The sequence below is a fragment of the Tachyglossus aculeatus genome, chromosome 22 (genome assembly GCF_015852505.1).
Source record: "Tachyglossus aculeatus isolate mTacAcu1 chromosome 22, mTacAcu1.pri, whole genome shotgun sequence".
Classification (NCBI taxonomy): domain Eukaryota; kingdom Metazoa; phylum Chordata; class Mammalia; order Monotremata; family Tachyglossidae; genus Tachyglossus; species Tachyglossus aculeatus.
The window spans coordinates 32,784,182-32,803,193 of record NC_052087.1 but is presented as its reverse complement, the minus strand read 5'-3'; positions in this window follow the sequence as shown (position 1 = coordinate 32,803,193).

Here is a 19,012-nt window from a genome sequence, read left to right as displayed (position 1 = left end):
ATGGCGAGATAGATGAGGTTGGGGCCCAGTGAGTAAACTGGAACTAGAGAAGCGGAGTGTGCGGGCTGGGTTGGATTAGGAGATCAGTGAGATGAGAGCGGATGGGGTGAGCTGAATGAGTACTTTAAAGCCGATGGTAAGGAGTTCCTGTTGACTGAGCCCCCTTTTTCCTCTCCTCCTCCCCATCCCCCCCCGCCCTACCTCCTTCCCCTCCCCCGCAGCCCCTGTATATATGTTTGTACAGATTGATTACTCTATTTATTTTACTTGTACGTATTTACTATTCTATTTATTTTGTTAATGATGTGCATATAGCTATAATTCTATTTGTTCTGACAATTTTGACACCTGTCTACATTTTTTTTTTGTTGTCTGTCTCCCCCTTCTAGACTATGAGCACGTTGTTGGGTAGGGACCGTCTCTCTATGTTGCCGACTTGCACTTCCCAAGCGCTTAGTACAGTGCTCTGCACACAGTAAGAACTCAGTAAATACGATTGAATGAATGAATGAATGAATATCCCTCCCCACCCCCCCGCCCTACCTCCTTCCCCTCCCCGCAGCCCCTGTATATATGTTTGTACAGATTGATTACTCTATTTATTTTACTTGTACGTATTTACTATTCTATTTATTTTGTTAATGATGTGCATATAGCTATAATTCTATTTGTTCTGACAATTTTGACACCTGTCTACATTTTTTTTGTTGTTGTCTGTCTCCCCCTTCTAGACTATGAGCCCGCTGTTGGGTAGGGACCGTCTCTCTATGTTGCCGACTTGCACTTCCCAAGGGCTTAGTCCAGTGCTCTGCACACAGTAAGCGCTCAGTAAATACGATTGAATGAATGAATGAATGAATATCCCTCCCCATCCCCCCCCGCCTTACCTCCTTCCCCTCCCCACAGCACCTGTATATATGTATATATGTTTGTACGGATTTATTACTCTATTTTATTTGGACATAATTATTCTATTTCATTTTGTTAGTATGTTTTGTTTTGTTGTCTGTCTCCCCCTTCTAGACTGTGAGCCCGCTGTTGGGTAGGGACCGTCTCTCTATGTTACCGACTTGTACTTCCCAAGCGCTTAGTACAGTGCTCTACACACAGTAAGCGCTCAATAAATACGATTGAATGAATGAATGAATGAAATACGATTTGAATGAATGAATGAACAGAGAAGCAAAGTATTTGCCCAAGGTCACCCGGCAGACAAGTGGCAGAGCCGGGATTAGAACCCATGACTGGGCTCTCTCCACTAGGCCATTTGTTTAGCACATCAGTTCAGATAAGGTCCCTGCCCTCCAAAAGTTGAAATAGTGATAATGATAAGAATAGTGGTACTTGTTAAGCACTTCATTCATTCATTCATTCATTCATTCATTCAACCGTATTTATTGAGCGCTTACTATGTGCAGAGCACTGAACTAAGCGCTTGGGAAGTACAAGCTGGCGACATATAGAGATGGTCCCTACCCAACAACGGGCTCACAGTCTAGAAGGGGGAGACAGACGACAAAACAAAACATGTGGACAGGTGTCAAGTCGTCAGAGTAAATAGAATTAAAGCTAAGTGCACATCATTAACAAAATATATAGAATAGTAGATATGTACAAGTCAAATAAATAGAGTAATAAATCTGTACATACATATATACAGGTGCTGTGGGGAGGGGAAGGAGGTAGGGCTGGGGGGGATGGAGAGGAGGAGAAGAAAAAGGGGGCTCAGCCTGGGAAGGTCTCTTGGAGGAGGTGAGCTCTCAGTAGGACAGCATCATCATCATCATCAATCGTATTTATTGAGCGCTTACTATGTGCAGAGCACTGTACTAAGCGCTTGGGAAGTACAAATTGGCAACATATAGAGACAGTCCCTACCCAACAGTGGGCTCACAGTCTAAAAGGGGGAGACAGAGAACAAAACCAAACATATTAACAAAATAAAATAAATAGAATAGATATGTACAAGTAAAATGAATAAATAAATAAATAGAGTAATAAATATGTACAAACATATATACATATACGCAGGTGCTGTGGGGAAGGGAAGGAGGTAAGATGGGGGGATGGAGAGGGGGGCGAGGGGGAGAGGAAGGAAGGGGCTCAGTCTGGGAAGGCCTCCTGGAGGAGGTGAGCTCTCAGCAGGGCCTTGAAGGGAGGAAGAGAGCACTTACTATGTGCCAAGCACTGTACAAAGCGGTGAGGTAGATACGCTAATCAGTTTGGACACAGTCCCTGTCCCACATAAGGCTCACAGTTTAAGTAGCATCAAGAAAAGAAGCAGATGCAGAAGCAGGGGGCCTCAGTGGAAAGAGGGTTCAAATCCCGGCTCTGCCAATAGCCAGCTGTGTGACTTTGGGCAAGTCACTTCACTTCTCTGGGCCTCAGTTCCCTCATCTGTAAAATGGGGATTAAGACTGTGAGCCCCCCGTGGGACAACCTGATCACCTTGTAACCTCCCCAGCGCTTAGAATAGTGCTTTGCACATAGTAAGCGCTTAATAAATGCTATCATTATTAAAGAGCCCGGGCTTTGGAGTCAGAGGTCATGGGTTCAAATCCCGGCTCCACCACTTGTCAGCTGTGTGACTTTGGGCAAGTCACTTCACTTCTCTGGGCCTCAGTTCCCTCATCTGTAAAATGGGGGTTAAGACCGTGAGCCCCCCGTGGGACAACCTGATCACCTTGTAACCTCCCCAGCGCTTAGAATAGTGCTTTGCACATAGTAAGCGCTTAATAAATGCTATCATTATTAAAGAGCCCGGGCTTTGGAGTCAGAGGTCATGGGTTCAAATCCAGGCTCCACCACTTGTCAGCTGTGTGACTTTGGGCAAGTCACTTCACTTCTCTGGGCCTCAGTTACCTCATCAGGAAAATGGGGATTAAGACTGTAAGCCCCAAGTGGGACAACTTGATCACCTTGTAACCTCTCCAGCACTTAGAACAGTGCTTTGCATGTAGTAAGCGCTTAATAAATGCTATCATTATTAAGCAGTGTGGCTCAGTGGAAAGAGCCCGGGCCTGGGGGTCAGACGGCGTGGGTTCTAATCCCCGCTCGGCCACCTGTCTGCTGTGTGACCTTGGGCAAGTCGCTTAACTTCTCTGGGCCTCAGTTACCTCATCTGTAAAATGGGGATGAAAACTGTGAGCCGCCCATGGGACAACCTGATTACCTTGTATCTACCTCAGGGCCTAGAACAGTGCTTGGCACATAGTAAGTGCTTAACAAATACCATCATTATTATTGTTATTATAAAAGGCATTGAATTCCCCCTCCAGACCGTGAGCTCGTTGTGGGAAGGAATGTGTCTGTTGTCATATTGTACTCTCCCAAGTGCTTAGTACAGTGCTTTGCACACAGTAATAAATACGATTGAATGAATGACTGAATGAATTCATCCCCCTTTGACAGATGAGGAAACTGAGGCACAGGGAAGCAAAGCGACTTGCCCAAGGTCATGCAGCAGCCAAGTGGCAGAACCAGGACTAGAACCCAGATTCTCTGACTCTGACACTGAGGGGAAAGCAAGGCAAGATATGTGGGCATCTTTCCTTGTTTTTTGTCTCTTTTTCATTGGCTCTAGGGTGACTTGTTGGGAAGTTCAGTCGGGCTCCTACGCTATCCTAATCCTCCTCGACCTCTCAGCTGCCTTTGACACTGTGGACCATTCCCTTCTCCCCAAAACGTTATCCAACCTTGGCTTCACGGACTCTGTCCTCTCCCGGTTCTCCTCTTATCTCTCCGGCTGTACATTCTCAGTCTCCTTCGCGGGCTCCTCCCCCCACCCCCCATCCCCTTCCTGTGGGGGTTCCTCAAGGGTCAGTTCTTGGTCCCCTTCTGCTCTCCGTCTAAACTCACTCCCTTGGTGAACTCATTCACTACCATGGCTTCAACTATCATCTATATACAGATGACACCCAAATCTACGTCTCCTCCCCTGTTCTCTCTCCCTCCCTCCAGGCTCGTATCTCCTTCTGCCTTCAGGACATCTCCACCTGGATGTCTTCCCACCACCTACGACTCAACATGTCCAAGACTGAGCTCCTTATCTTCCCTCCCAAACCCTGGCCTCTCCCTGACTTTCCCATCATTGTGGACAGCACTACCTTCCTTCCTGTCTCACAAGCCCGCACCCTTGGTGTCATCCTCAACTCAAAAATCTCCAGTGGCTACCAATCAACCTACGCATCAGGCAGAAACTCCTCACCCTGGGCTTCCAGGCTGTCCATCCCCTCGCTCCCTCCTACCTCCCCTCCCTTCTCTCCTTCTCCAGCCTGGCCCTCACCCTCCACTCCTCCGCCGCTAATCTCCTCACCGTGCCTCGTACTCGCCTGTCCCGCCATTGACCCCCGGCCCACGTCCTCCCCCGGGCCTGGAATGCCCTCCCTCCACACATCCACCAAGCTAGCTCTCTTCCTCCCTTCAAAGCCCTACTGAGAGCTCACCTCTTCCAGGAGGCCTTCCCACACTGAGCCCACTCCTTCCTCTCCCCCTCCTCCCCCTCTCCATCCCCCCATCTTACCTCCTTCCCCTCCCCACAGCACCTGTATATATGTATATATGTTTGTACGTATTTATTACTCTATTTATTTATTGATTTTACTTGTACATATCTATTCTATTTATTTTATTTTGTTAATATGTTTTGTTTTGTTCTCTGTCTCCCCCTTCTAGACTGTGAGCCCACTGTTGGGTAGGGACCGTCTCTATATGTTGCCAACTTGTACTTCCCAAGCACTTAGTAACACAGTAAGTGCTCACTCAACAAATATGATTGAATGAATGAATGAATGAATGAATGAATGACTCCGCACTCTCGTTCACCCTAAACATCCAATCCGTCACCAAAACCCGCCGTTCTCACCTTCACAACCCCGCCAAGATCCGCCCTTTCCTCTCTATCCAAACCGCTTCCTTGCTGGTTCAGTCTCTCATCCTAGCCCGACTGGATGACTGCATCGGCCTCCTCTCTGATCTCCCAACCTCCTGTCTCTGCCCGCTTCAGTCTATACGTCACTCTGCTGCCCGGATTACGTTTCTACAGAGATGCTCTGGGCATATCACTCCTCTCTTCAAAAATCTCCAGTGGTTGCCTATCAACCTGCACATGAAGCAGAAACTCCTCACTATTGGCTTCAAAGCTGTCCATCCCCTTGCCCCCTCGTAACTCACCTCCCTCCTCTCCTTCTCCAGCCCAGCCCGCACCCTCCGCTCCTCTGCCGCTAACCTCACTGGGCCTCGTTTTCTCCTGTCCCACCATTGACCCCTGGCCCTCGTCCTCCCTCTGGCCCGGAATGCCCTCCCTCCTCACATCCACCAAACTAGCTCTCTTCCTCCCTTCAAACTCCCTACTGAGAGCTCACTACCTCCAGGAGGCCTTCCCAGACTGAGCCCCACCCCTTTTCTTCTGCTCCTGCTCCCCTCCCCACAGCACTTGTGTATATTTGTTCATATTTATTACTCTATTTTATTAATGATGCATATATATCCATAATTCTATTTATCTATTTTGATGGTTTTGACGCCTGTCTACTTGTTTTGTTGCCTGTCTCCCCCTTCTAGACTGTGAGCCCGTTGTTAGATAGGGACCGTCTCTACAGTTGCCAAACTGTACTTTCCAAGTGCTTAGTCCAGTGCTCTGCACACAGTAAGTGCTCAATAAATACGATTGAAAGAATGAATGAATGAATGCAGCCTCCGTGAGTTTCTCCGACGGATGTGGTTTAGGAGTTTTGGAATCGAGGCTGTTTTTCCAAGTACAAACTGCCAGGGTGCCTGACTTGTTTGTTCTGGGGAGGTCAAGGCATGCACGGAAGGGTTGTCGGGATTTCAGATCACTTTTAATAAAGGAAAACCTCAGTGTTTGCTCAATGTTTATCCGTGCAGAGACAACACTGCCCTGGGTCAGATTCCCCTTCAGGGGTGTAGCCTTTACCGGAGGTTTCCTGGGGGGCCACCCTGCCGCTCAGCCCCGAAGTCAGAGGTCAGTCAATTAGTCAATCGTATTTATTGAGCGCTTACTGGGTGAAGAGCCCTGTATTAAGCGCTTGGGAGAGTACACTATAATGATAAACAGACATATTCCCTGCCCACAATGAGCTTACAGTCTAGAGGGGGACAAGCCCGGTTGGATCTCATCCAGAAATCAGTCAGTCAGCCGTATTTATTGAGCTCTTGGTGCAGAGCACTGTACTAAGCACTTGGGAGAGTACAATATAACAATAAACAGACACATTCCCTGTCCTGAGGAGCTTGCAGTCTAGAGGGGGAACAAGCCCAGTTGGATCTCATCTGGAAATCCATCTGTCAATCATATTTATCAAGCTCTTACTGTGTGTAGAGCACTGTATTAAGCGTGGGGGTGTACAATATAATAATACACACACATTCCCTGACCACAGTGAGCTTACAGTCTAGAGGGGGACTAGCCCAGTTGGATTTTGTCCAGATATCAGTCAGTCAGTGGGACAATCGTACTTATTGAGCGCTCCCCCTTCTAGACTGTGAGCCCACTGTTGGGTAGGGACCGTCTGTATAGGTTGCCAACTTGTACTTCCCAAGCACTTAGTACAGTGCTCTGCACACAGTAAGCGCTCAATAAATATGATTGAGCGATTGATTACCTATTGCTGATTGAATGCAGAGAAGCAGCGTGGCTCAGTGGAAAGAGTCCAGGCTTGGGAGTCAGAGGTCATGGGTTCAAATGCCGGCTCTGCCAATTGTCAGCTGTGTGACTTTGGGCAAGTCACTTAGCTTCTCTGGGCCTCAGTTCCCTCATGTGTAAAATGGGAATTAAGATTGTGAGCCCCACGTGGGACAACCTGATCACCTCGTATCCCCCCAGCGCTTAGAACAGTGCTTTGCACATAGTAAGTGCTTAACAAATGCCGTTATTATTATTATTATTATTATTATTATTATTACTGTGTGCAGGGCACTGTACTGAGCGCTTGGGAGAGTACAATGTAATGATAAGCAGAGGCGTTCCCGGAGTCATCGGCCCGTAATGGAGTCCACGCCCGCGGGGGTGAAGCCATGGTCGTTTCCTGGTGATGAATGGCCATTTTGTACCTGCCAAGCTGTGCTTCACTGGGTCTCTGGAACATTTTGTCGTGTCCCACCGTGGCTCCATCGTCTTCCTGCCTCCCTCCTCCCCCTCAGCATCAACTACGGCCTGTTCTCCTTACAGCTGGCCCTGGGGGTCCCACTGTGGGGGTGTGGGCTCAGTAGTATTACTAGAGTATAGATTAAGCATTTACTCTGTGTCAAACACTCCCCTGAGTGCTAGGCTAGATAGAAGATATTCAGGTTGGACAAATACTAATTAATAATAATTATGGTACTTGTTAAGCGCTTACTACGTGCCATGCACTTTTCCAAGTGCCGGGATAGATTCCAGCTAATTGGGTTTGGACACAGCCCCTGTCCCCCATGGGGCTCCCACTCTTAAAGTGCTAAGCGCTTAGTACAGTGCTCTGCACGCAGTAAGCGCTCAATAAATACGATTGAATGACTTTTGCATATGAGGTAACCGAGCCCAGAGAAGTGAAGTGGCTTGTCCAAGGTCACACAGCAGACATGTAGAGGAGCCGGGATTAGAACCCAGGTCCTTCTGACTCCTGGGCCCCTGCTCTATCCGCTAAGCTGCTTCTCACCACCTATCCTCACTCCTCTCCCACTATTCGTTCATTCGATCGTATTTATTGAGCGCTTACTGCGTGTAGAGCACTGTACTAAGCGCACGGAAAGTACAATTCGGCAATAGAGAGAGACAATCCCTGCCCACACCAGGCCTGTTAGTATGTTTGGTTTTGTTCTCTCTCTCCCCTTTTTAGACTGTGAGCCCACTGTTGGGTAGGGACCGTCTCTATATGTTGCCAACTTGTACTGCCCAAGCGCTTAGTACAGTGCTCTGCACACAGTAAGCGCTCAATAAATACGATTGATGATGATGATGATGATTGAGGGCTTACTGTGTGCAGAGCACTGTTCTAAGCGCTTGGAAAGTACAGTTCGGCAACAGATAGAGACGGTCCCTATGCAACAACGGACTCACAATCTAGAAGGGGGACATAGACAACACGACAAGGCTCCCCCACTTGTCATCATCATCGTCAATCGTATTTATTGAGCACTTACTATGTGCAGAGCACTGTATTAAGCGCTTGGGAAGTACAAATTGGCAACATATAGAGACAGTCCCTACCCAACAGTGCTGGGCAACTCTCTTCACTTCTCTGTGCCTTAGTTACCTCATCTGTATTTATTTATTTATTTATATTAATGTCGCTCTCCCCCCCCAGACTGTAAGATCACTGTGGGCAGGGAATAGCTGTTTTACTGGTATACTGTACTCTTCCAAGCACTTAGTAGTCTGCACACAGGAAGAGCTCAATAAATATGACTGACTGTGTGCAGAGCACTTGTTCAGAGGGGTTGGGAAAGTACAAAAACAACGATAATAATAATAATAATAATAATAATAATAATTTTGGTACGTATTTTATTAAGCACTTAGTGTGTTGCAAGCACTGTTCTAAGTGCTGGGGATGATACGAGTTAATCAGGTTTGACAAAGTCCCGATCCCTCCTGAGGTTCACACTCTTATCCCACTGTTGGGTAGGGACTGTCTCTATGTGTTACCAACTTGTACTTCCCGAGCGCTTAGTACGGTGCTCTGCACACAGTAAGTGCTCAATAAATACGACTGATTGATTGATAGGAGGCCTTCCCAGACTGAGCCCCCTCCTTCCTCTCTCCCTCCCCATCCCCCCGCCCTACCTCCTTCCCCTCCCCACAGCACCTGTATAGATGTTTGTACAGATTTATTACTCTATTTATTTTATTAATGATGTGCATATAGCTATAATTCAATTTATTCTGATGGTATTGACACCTGTCTACTTCCCTCATCTGTAAAATGGAGATTAAGACTCTGAGCCCTACATGGGACATGGATTATGTCCAGGCAAATGATCTTGTATCCCAGACTGAGCCCCCCTTTTCCTTTCCTCCTCCCCATCTCCCCCGCCCTACCTCCTCCCCCTCCCCACAGCACCTGTATATATGTTTGTACAGATTTATCACTCTATTTTACTTGTATTTTACTGTTCTATTTATTTTGTTGATGATGTGCATTTAGCTTTAATTCTATTTGTTCCAACGACCTGACGCCTGACTACATGTTTTGTTTTGTCGTCTGTCTCCCCCTTCTAGACTTTGAGCCCGTTGTTGGTCAGGGACCGTCTCTCTATGTTGCCAACTTGTACTTCCCAAGCGCTTAGTCCAGTGCTCTGCACACAGTAAATGCTCAATAAATACGATTGAATGAATAAATGAATCTTGTATCTACTCTAGTGCTTAGAACAATGCTTGGCACATACATATTTATTACTCTATTTATCTTACTTGTACATATCTATTCTATTTATTTTATTTTGTTAGTATGTTTGGTTTTGTTGTCTGTCTCCCCCTTCTAGACTGTGAGCCCACTGTTGGGTAGGGACTGTCTCTATGTGTTGCTGACTTGTACTTCCCAAGCGCTTAGTACAGTGCTCTGCACACAGTAAGCGCTCAATAAATACGATTGATTGATTGATTAACAAATACCATCATCATTATTATTATTATCACTATACAACTCTATTGTATTGTACTCTCCCAAGCACTTAGCACAGTGCTCTGCACCCAGTAAGTGTTCTTAAAGTACAATCGAGAAGCAGCGTGGCTCAGTGGAGAGAGCATGGGCTTGGGAGTCAGAGGTCATGGGTTCTAATCCCGACTCTGCCGCTTTTCCGCTGTGTGACTTTGGGCAAGTCACTTCACTTCTCTGGGCCTCAGTTCCCTCATCTGTAAAATGGGGATGAAGACTGTAAGCCCCATGTGGGACAACCTGATTAGCTTGTATCCCCCCCCCCCCCACAGTGCTTAGAACAGTGCTTGGCACATACTAAGCACTTAACAAATACCATCGTCATTATTATTGATTGATTCTACATGAGCAAGCTGCTCTAGATGGCCCAACCTGTGAGCCTCTAGACTGGGAGCCCGTTGTTGGGTAGGGATTGCCTCTATTTGTTGCCTAATTGTACTTTCCAAGCGCTTAGTGCAGTGCCTCCTTCTCACCTGTCCCGCCATCGACCCCCGGCCCACGTCATCCCCCGGGCCTAGAATGCCCTCCCTCTGCCCATCCGCCAAGCTAGCTCTCTTCCTCCCTTCAAGGCCCTACTGAGAGCTCACCTCCTCCAGGAGGCCTTCCCAGACTGAGCCCCTTCCTTCCTCTCCCCCTCGTCCCCCTCTCCATCCCCCCCATCTTACCTCCTTCCCTTCCCCACAGCACCTGTATATATGTATATATGTTTGTCCATATTTATTACTCTATTTATTTATTTATTCATTTTACTTGTACATTTCTATTCTATTTATTTTATTTTGTTAGTATGCTTGGTTTTGTTCTCTGTCTCCCCCTTTTAGACTGTGAGCCCACTGTTGGGTAGGGACTGTCTCTACGTGTTGCCAACTTGGACTTCCCAAGTACTTAGTACAGTGCTCTGCACACAGTAAGCGCTCAATAAATACGATTGATGATGATGATGATGCTCTGCACACAGTAAGCGCTCATAAATACGATTGAATGAATGAATGAACCCGGGCTCAGTCCCAGGTGGATGACGACCCCTTTCCCGCACCCTCTCTCTGGCTTAGATCTCCCTCCCACTCCAGACCACCGCTCTCCCCACCTTCAGAGCCATCTTAAGGTCACATCGCCAAGAATCCTTCCCCGATTTAGCTCTTTTCTCCCTCTGGACTGTAAGCTCCTCGGGGGCAGGGAACATAACCGCCTCCTCTGTGGCCTTCTACTCTTCCATGTGCTTAGCACAGTGCTCTTCACAGTAAGAACTCAATACATCACCATTGATTAAAGTGGAAAGATGAGCCCCATCTTCTTCAAATTGATCGTTGGCCAATCACTGACTCTATAAAGCCCACCCAAAACAAATGCTTTAAGTCTAGGGCTCTGCATCATCATCATCATCATCATCATCAATCGTATTTATTGAGCGCTTACTGCACACTGTGAGCATTCAATAAATGTCGTTGATAAGCGATAGCAGAGAAGCAGCATGGCTCAGTGGAAAGAGCCCAGGCTTTGGAGTCAGAGGTCATGGCATCAAATCCCAGCTCTGCCATTTGTCAGCTGTGTGACTTTGGGTAAGTCACTTAATCAATCAATCAATCAATCGTATTTATTGAGCGCTTACTGTGTGCAGAGCACTGTACTAAGCGCTTGGGAAGTACAAGTTGGCAACATATAGAGACGGTCCCTACCCGACAGTGGGCTCACAGTCTAGAAGAGGGAGACAAAGAACAAAACCAAACATACTAACAAAATAAAATAAATAGAATAGATATGTACATGATAAATAGAGTAATAAATATGTACAAACATATATACATATATACGGGTGCTGTGGGGAACGGAAGGAGGTAAGATGGGGGGATGGAGAGGGGGACGAGGGGGAGAGGCACTTAACTTCTCTGTGCCTCAGTTACCTCCTCTGTAAAATGGGGATTACAACCTGATCACCTTGTAACCTCCCCAGCGCTTAGAACAGTGCTTTGCACAAAGTAAGTGCACATAGTAAGTGCTTAATAAATGCCATCATCATTATTATAGCTGCAACCCTTTCTTTGTGGGTACTTTGAGGGCACAGTCATTGTAGTTTTAGACTGTTAGACTCTTTTAGACTGTGAGCCCACTGTTGGGTAGGGACTGAATCTATATGTTGCCAACTTGTACTTCCCAAGCGCTTAGTACAGTGCTCTGCACACAGTAAGTGCTCAATAAATACGATTGATTGATTGATTGATTGTAGTTGGTGAGGGAAATCTCAGAGTCTCCATCCATTGATAAAGAGCAGTTACTACCAATCTGGTCCTGCTTGGTTCATAGAGTCCTTGGGCTGGAGGGGGCTTTGATAGATTTTTTTTTTAAGTACTTACTACATGCCAGTAAATGCCATACTAAGCGCTGGGGTAGATACAAACTAAACAGATTGGGCACAGTTCGTGTCCCACTTAGGGCTCACAGTTTTAATCCCCATTTTATACATGAGGTAACTGAGGCACAAAGAAGAGAAGCAGCGTGGTTTAGTGGATAGAGCATGGACCTGGTTTCTAATCTTGGCTCGGTCACTTTCATAGAAGCAGCGTGGCTCGGTGGAAAGAGCCCGGGCTTTGGAGTCAGAGGTCATGGGTTCAAATCCCGGCTCCGCCAACTGTCAGCTGGGTGACTTTGGGCAAGCCACTTAACTTCTCTGGGCCTCAGTTACCTCATCTGTAAAATGAGGATGAAGACTGTGAGCCCCCCGTGGGACAACCTGATCACCTTGTAACCTCCCCAGTGCTTGGAACAGTGCTTGGCACATAGTAAGTGCTTAATAAATGTTATTATTATTATTATTTCATTCATTCAGTCATATTTACTGAGCGCTTACTGTGTGCAAAGTACTGTACTGAGCGCATATCTGTCTGCTGAGTGCCCTTGGGAAAGTCACTTCGCTTCCTGTGCCTCAGTTCCCTCATTTGTAAAGTGGGACAGGGACCAACCTGATTAGCTTGTATCTATCCCAGCCCTTAGTACAGTGCCTGGCACATAGTAAGAGCATAACAAATACCATAAAAAAGTGACTTGCCCTAAGTTATCCAGCAGACAAGTGGTGGAGCCAGGATCGGAACCCAGATCTTCTGATTCCCTGGCCTGTTCTCTTTCCACAGGCCATGCTGCTTCTCTTCTCTTATCATTGATTTCATCCTCTTGCTTCCCATTGAAATCAGCCAGTCAGGGGTATTTATCAGAGGTATTTATTTAGGAGAGTTGGTAGACCCATTCCCTGCCCACATTGAGTTTACAGCCCAGACAGACATTAATATAAAAATTTATAGATATGTACATAAATGCTGTGGGGCTGAAGGGGGGTGAATAGCAAGTGTCCAGAGGGTACAACTTATACCAGAAAGAAGACTAACCCTTCCCTAAAAGAGCTCCCTTAACTCACTCATTCCAACTTTATGGTTTAATCCGGTCCCAGAGACCAAGCTGGAGCAATTATGCACCCTCACTTCCCCCAGATTTGCGATTGTTTATAATCCAATCGCAACGTGAATTCAACTGGGCTTTCTATAATGAGGGCTCGGTAATATCGGCCCGTTCTCCGTCCCATATTGCTTCTCGAGGGGGAGAACCGGGCCTCATTTATACGCTGAAATTCAATACCAACTGCAGCTCACGGAGGATATTGTCCGAAATTCAATAGTAACAAGTGTTGTGCTAGATACCTTCTGGGTTCTCAGTGAATAATAATAATAATAATAATAATGGCATTTATTAAGCGCTTACTAAGTGCAAAGTACTGTTCTAAATGGTGGGTGTTCGATGATGATGATGATGATAGTGATGATCTGGGCTGAGCTTTACTTCCTAGTAGTTTGGAGCTGAAGGGAAGCAGGGTGGCCTAATGGCTAGAGCCCGGGCCTGGGAGCCAGAAGGTCCAGGTTCTAATCCTGGCTCCGCCACTCGTCTGCTGTTCATTCATTCATTCATCCAACTGTATTTGTCTAGTGCTTGCTGCATGCAAAGCGCCGTACTAAGCGCTTGGGAGAGTACAATACAACAACAAACAGACACATTCCCTGCCCACAACGAGCTCACTGCCTAGCGTTTGACCTTGGGCAAGTCGCTTCACTTCTCTGGGCCTCAGTTCCCTCATCTGTAAAAGGGGGATGAAGACTGTGAGACAGGGACCGTGTCCAAGCCGATTTGCTTGTATTTACCCCAGTGCTTAGTGCCTGGCACAGAGTAAGCGCTTAACAAATGCCACAATTATTATTATTATAACATCTTCAGGGACAGGCAGCATTTCTCGGAGAGCCAGAAAGCCAAGACCCCCCACCTCCGGATCAAGCTTTGGAAGATTTTTGTTGGGGGGGGCCTCTTGGGAATAAGAGAGGAGACTCCTAGGATAAATGAACAAAGGATATGATTACTGCTCTTTGCCAGTGAGGATTTGTAACACCTTTCAGAGTCCACATCAATAATTAAAGTAGGGTTTCTCTTTATGGAGGCCCTGGGAGAAGTAGCCCCTAGTCATTTCCTTTTCGCCTATCATGCAGATGAGCTCAAAAATCCATCAGCTCATAAAAATATCAATCAATCAATCCACCATATTTCCATTGTCCGTCCCATATTTAGCAGCGTGGGACCTCTGATGCGTCCGAGGGGAGGGAGGAACAGCTACTGACATGCCAAATGTCCATCCTTCATGATGATCTGCTCATACAGATGGGCCACTGGGTGACCTTGGGCAAGCTACTAGGCCTCTCTGAGCTCCCTCCCCCATCCATGGGATGGGGCTCTGCAGGAGACCTAGAATTAGGAAACTATTCGACAAGTCCTGTCACGGTCGTGATCTGCATAACGAGGCTAATCAATCAATCAGTGGTATTTATTAAGAAGCAGCATGGTTTGAGGATAGAGCATGGGCCTGAGAATCAGAAGGACCTGGGTTCTAATCCTGGCTCCGCCACTTGTCTGCTGTGTGACCTTGGGCAAGTCACTTCATTTCTCGGGACCTCAGTTATCTGTAAAATGGGGATTAAGATGGTGAGCCCCATGTGGGACGGGGAACTCCATTTGCTTGTAATAATAATAATAGTAATAAGCGCTTACTATGTACAAAGCGCTGTTCTAAGTGCTGGGGAGGTTACAAGGTGATCAGGTTGTCCCACGGGGGGCTCACAGTCTTAATCCCCATTTGACAGATGAGGTAACTGAGGCCCAGAGACGTGAAGTGACTTGCCCAAAGTCACACAGCTGACAATTGGCGGAGCTGGGATTTGAACCCATGAACTCTGACTCCAAAGCCCATGCTCTTTCCACTGACCCACACTGCTTAGTACAGTTCCTGGCACGTAGTAAGCGCTTAACAAATACCACAATTATTATTACTGAGTGCTTACTATGTGCAGAGCTCTGTACTAACCGCGAGGGAGAGTAAAATGCAACAGAATTAGCAGACACATGTCCTGTCCGTAACAAGCTTACAGTCTAAGACCACTTCCCTCTCAAGAAACTCTTGACTCTTGATCCTCATGAGCTGAGGAGTCCTCTTGGTATAGTCATAATAATAATTGTAAGAATTGCAGTGTTTGTTAGGGGCTTATGAAGTGCCGAGCACTGTACTAAGCTCTGGGACTAGATACAAGGTCATGAGGTCCCACACGGGGCTTGCAATCTCAGTAGGAGGGAGCACAGGAATCAAATCCCCATTCTGCAGGTGAGGGAACTGAGGCACAGAGAAATTAAGTGACTTGTCCAAGGTCACGAAACAGGTAAGTGGCCGGGACAGGATTAGTAGCCCGGACTTTATTCATTCATTCATTCAATCGTATTTATTGAGTGCTTACTGTGTGCAGAGCACTGTACTAAGCGCTTGACTTTATGGCTCATGTCTTGCCACTAGGCTATGCCGCTTCTAGGTGGGAAGGCAGGAAGGAAGGCGAAATTGTTATTTCGCCCAGTTTCAATTTGAAGAGAAGAGAGGCTGTATATATGTATATATGGTTGTACATATTTATTACTCTATTTATTTATTTATTTTACTTGTACATATCTATCCTATTTATTTTATTTTATTAGTATGTTTGGTTTTGTTCTCTGTCTCCTCCTTTTAGACTGTGAGCCCACTGTTGGGTAGGGACTGTCTCTATATGTTGCCAATTTGTACTTCCCAAGTGCTTAGTACAGTGCTCTGCACATAGTAAGCGCTCAATAAATACGATTGATGATGATGATGATGATGATGATTGGGTGGCCGGGTTAGTTAGTGGACAACCAGAGCTTGAAATCAAGGGTGTTTCTCCCGGTCCAGGGCTCGGCCTATTATCCACTGCTAAGATGGTCGAAACGTACCCATTTTCCGAATCAAGAGCTCCAGTTAATCCTCTTGGCCCTTGGGTTATGGAGTCCTCCTTCCTTCCCCTCCCACGTTACGGGGACTAATTCCCCAAATTCCCAGGGATGAGGTTCAGACCCGGGGTTCAAAGAGGGAGGCTGGTTAGAGGGAAATCCATGCCCTCCCTCCCTCTCCAGCTTCGTGGCCGGGAGCTTGGAGGAGTTGGGCCAAGTTGATTCTTGCTCCTCGACAAGGAGAGATGGAGCTTCGTCGCGGGGTCTTGTTCTTTCCTGGAGGAGCTAGTAACAGCCTGTCCTGTGGTTTGCCGCTTGAGAGGAGTCCTGAAAGCACAATCTATAATAACAACCCCTCAGCCGCAGCAGCTTCCGTGATTCTTCAACCCCGTCCATCTTCTCAGGGAGAGTTTCGGGCTAGATGTGAGTTGCGAGGTCTCTTGCCTCCCTGGAGCTTTCAAAGAGATGACCTCCACACTCTTCCCCTCAGTGCCCTCCTTAGTGGAAAGAGCACAGGCTTGGCAGTCAGAGGACGTGGGTTCTAATCCTGCCTCCGCCATTGGTCTGCTGTGTGACGCTGGGCAAACCGCTTAGCGGTGTGGCTCAGTGGAAAAAGCCTGGGCTTGGGATTTGGAGGTCATGGGTTCAAATCCCAGCTCTGCCAATTGCCAGCTGTGTGACTTTGGGCAAGTCACTTCACTGCTCTGGGCCTCAGTTCCCTCATCTGTAAAATGGGGATTAAGACTGTGAGCCCCACGTGGACTTAGAACAGTGCTTTGCACATAGTAAGCGCTTAACAAATACCATTATTATTAAGGTGATCAGGTTGCCCCATGGGGCTGACTTTTAGACTGTGAGCCCACTGTCTTTTAGACTGTGAGCCCCCTGTTGGGTAGGGACTGTCTCTATATGTTGCCAGCTTGTACTTCCCAAGCGCTTAGTACAGTGCTCTGCACACAGTAAGCGCTCAATAAATACGATTGATGATGATGATAATTGGCGGAGCCGGGATTTGAACCCATGACCTCAGGTTGGACACAGTCCATGTCCCACATGGGCTCACAGTCTTAATTTTCATTTTACAGATGAGATCATTACAGCATGGAGAAGTTAAGTACTCCATTAAGGGGGCTAAGTTTCGAGGTAAGGGTGTTAGTCTGAAGATATTTCCTCAGTTGCTCCCTGTGGCCATTGGGAAACAGTGTGACCTAGTGGAAAGAGCCTGGGCCTGGGAATCAGAAGACGTGGATCCTGATTCCGGCTCCACCGTTTACCAGCTGTGTGAACGTGGGAAAGTCACTTATCTTTTGGATGCCTCAGTTTTCTCAACTGTAAAATGGGGAGTCAATACCTGTTGTCCCTCGTACTATGGTTGGGACAGGGATGCTGTCTGACATGATTGTCTTATAGCTACCCCAGCACTTAGTACCCCAAACACATAGTATATACGTATATATGTTTGTACGTATTTATTACTCTATTTATTTTATTTGTACATATTAACTCTATTTATTTTACTTTGTTAATATGTTTTGTTTTGTTCTCCGTCTTCCCCTTCTAGACTGTGAGCCTATTGTTGGGTAGGGACCGTCTCTATATGTTGCCAACTTGTACTTCCCAAGCGCTTAGTACAGTGCTCTGCACACAGTAAGTGCTAAGTAAATACGATTGAATGAATGAATGAGTAGTAAACGCTTCACCGAATACCACAATTATCATTCTTGTTAATGGGCTTTGGGAAGCTGCTTTGAGTTGATTCTCTCTCCAAAGAACCTTGATCTCTTATCATCATCAATCGTATTTATTGAGCGCTTACTATGTGCAGAGCACTGTACTAAGCGCTTGGGAAGTACAAATTGGCAACATATAGAGACAGTCCCTACCCAACAGTGGGTTATCACCAGTGTTCCCATCACTGTGTCCCTTTTTTCTTTCTTCAGGGTAGGAGCATGGCCAAGTGGAAAAGAGTACAGGCCTGAAAGACAGAGGACTCGAGTTCTAATCCTGGCCCCACCACTTGTCTGCTGTGTGACCTTGCGTAAGTCGTTTAACTTCTCTGTGCCTCAGTTCCCTCATCTGCAGAATGGGGATTCAATGCCTGTTCTCCCTCCTGCATAGACTGTGAGCCCCATGGGGGACCTGATCGTCTTGTGCCTACCCAAGCGCTTAGCACAGTGCTTGGCGCATAGTAAACACTTAATAAATACCATTATTATTACTCTTTGGAATAATAATAATAAGGTCTTCACCCTGAGAGCTTTCTGTTGTGCAAAAGCAAACTACATAGAAGGCATGGCTGGTTGTAATAGGCTCAATTCCCAATCAATCACTCAACCAGTAGTATTTACTTACTGAGCGCTTCCTGCGTGCAGAACACTGTACTAAGCTCTTGGGAAAGTAACAGACACATTCCCTGCTCACAAGGATCTTGCAGTCTAGAGGGGGAGAGAGACACTAATATAAATAAATAAAGTAATTATTGAGCACTTACTGTGTGCAGGGTATTGTAGAAAGCACTTGGGAGAGTATAATAGACCCAGACATCGCAGTCCCCGCCTTCCAGGAGTTTACAGTCTGGGAGGGGAGATGGACGCAAAATAAATTTCAGCTAGGAAGAAGAGAATGGAAAGATGGAGAGGCCGATAAGTAAATCATCATCACTGTTAGTATCTGTTGAGCTTCTATTGTCTGCAGAGCTCTGTATTAATAATAATGATGGCTTTTATTAAGCACTTACTATGTGCAAAGCACTGTTCTAAGTGCTGGGGAGTTTACAAGGTGATCAGGTTGTCCCACGGGGGGCTCACAGTCTTCATCTCCATTTTACAGATGAGGGAACTGAGACCCAGAGAAGTGAAGTGACTTGCCCGAAGTCACACAGCTGACAAGTGGCGGAGCCAGGATTTGAACCCATGACCTCTGACTCCAAAGCCCAGGCTCTTTCCACTGAGACATGCTGCTAATAAGCCCTTGGGAGACAGCAAAAAGTGGGGAAGAAGTCATCCTTGCCCTCAAGGAGCTTACTTTAATAGAGGAGAAAGGCA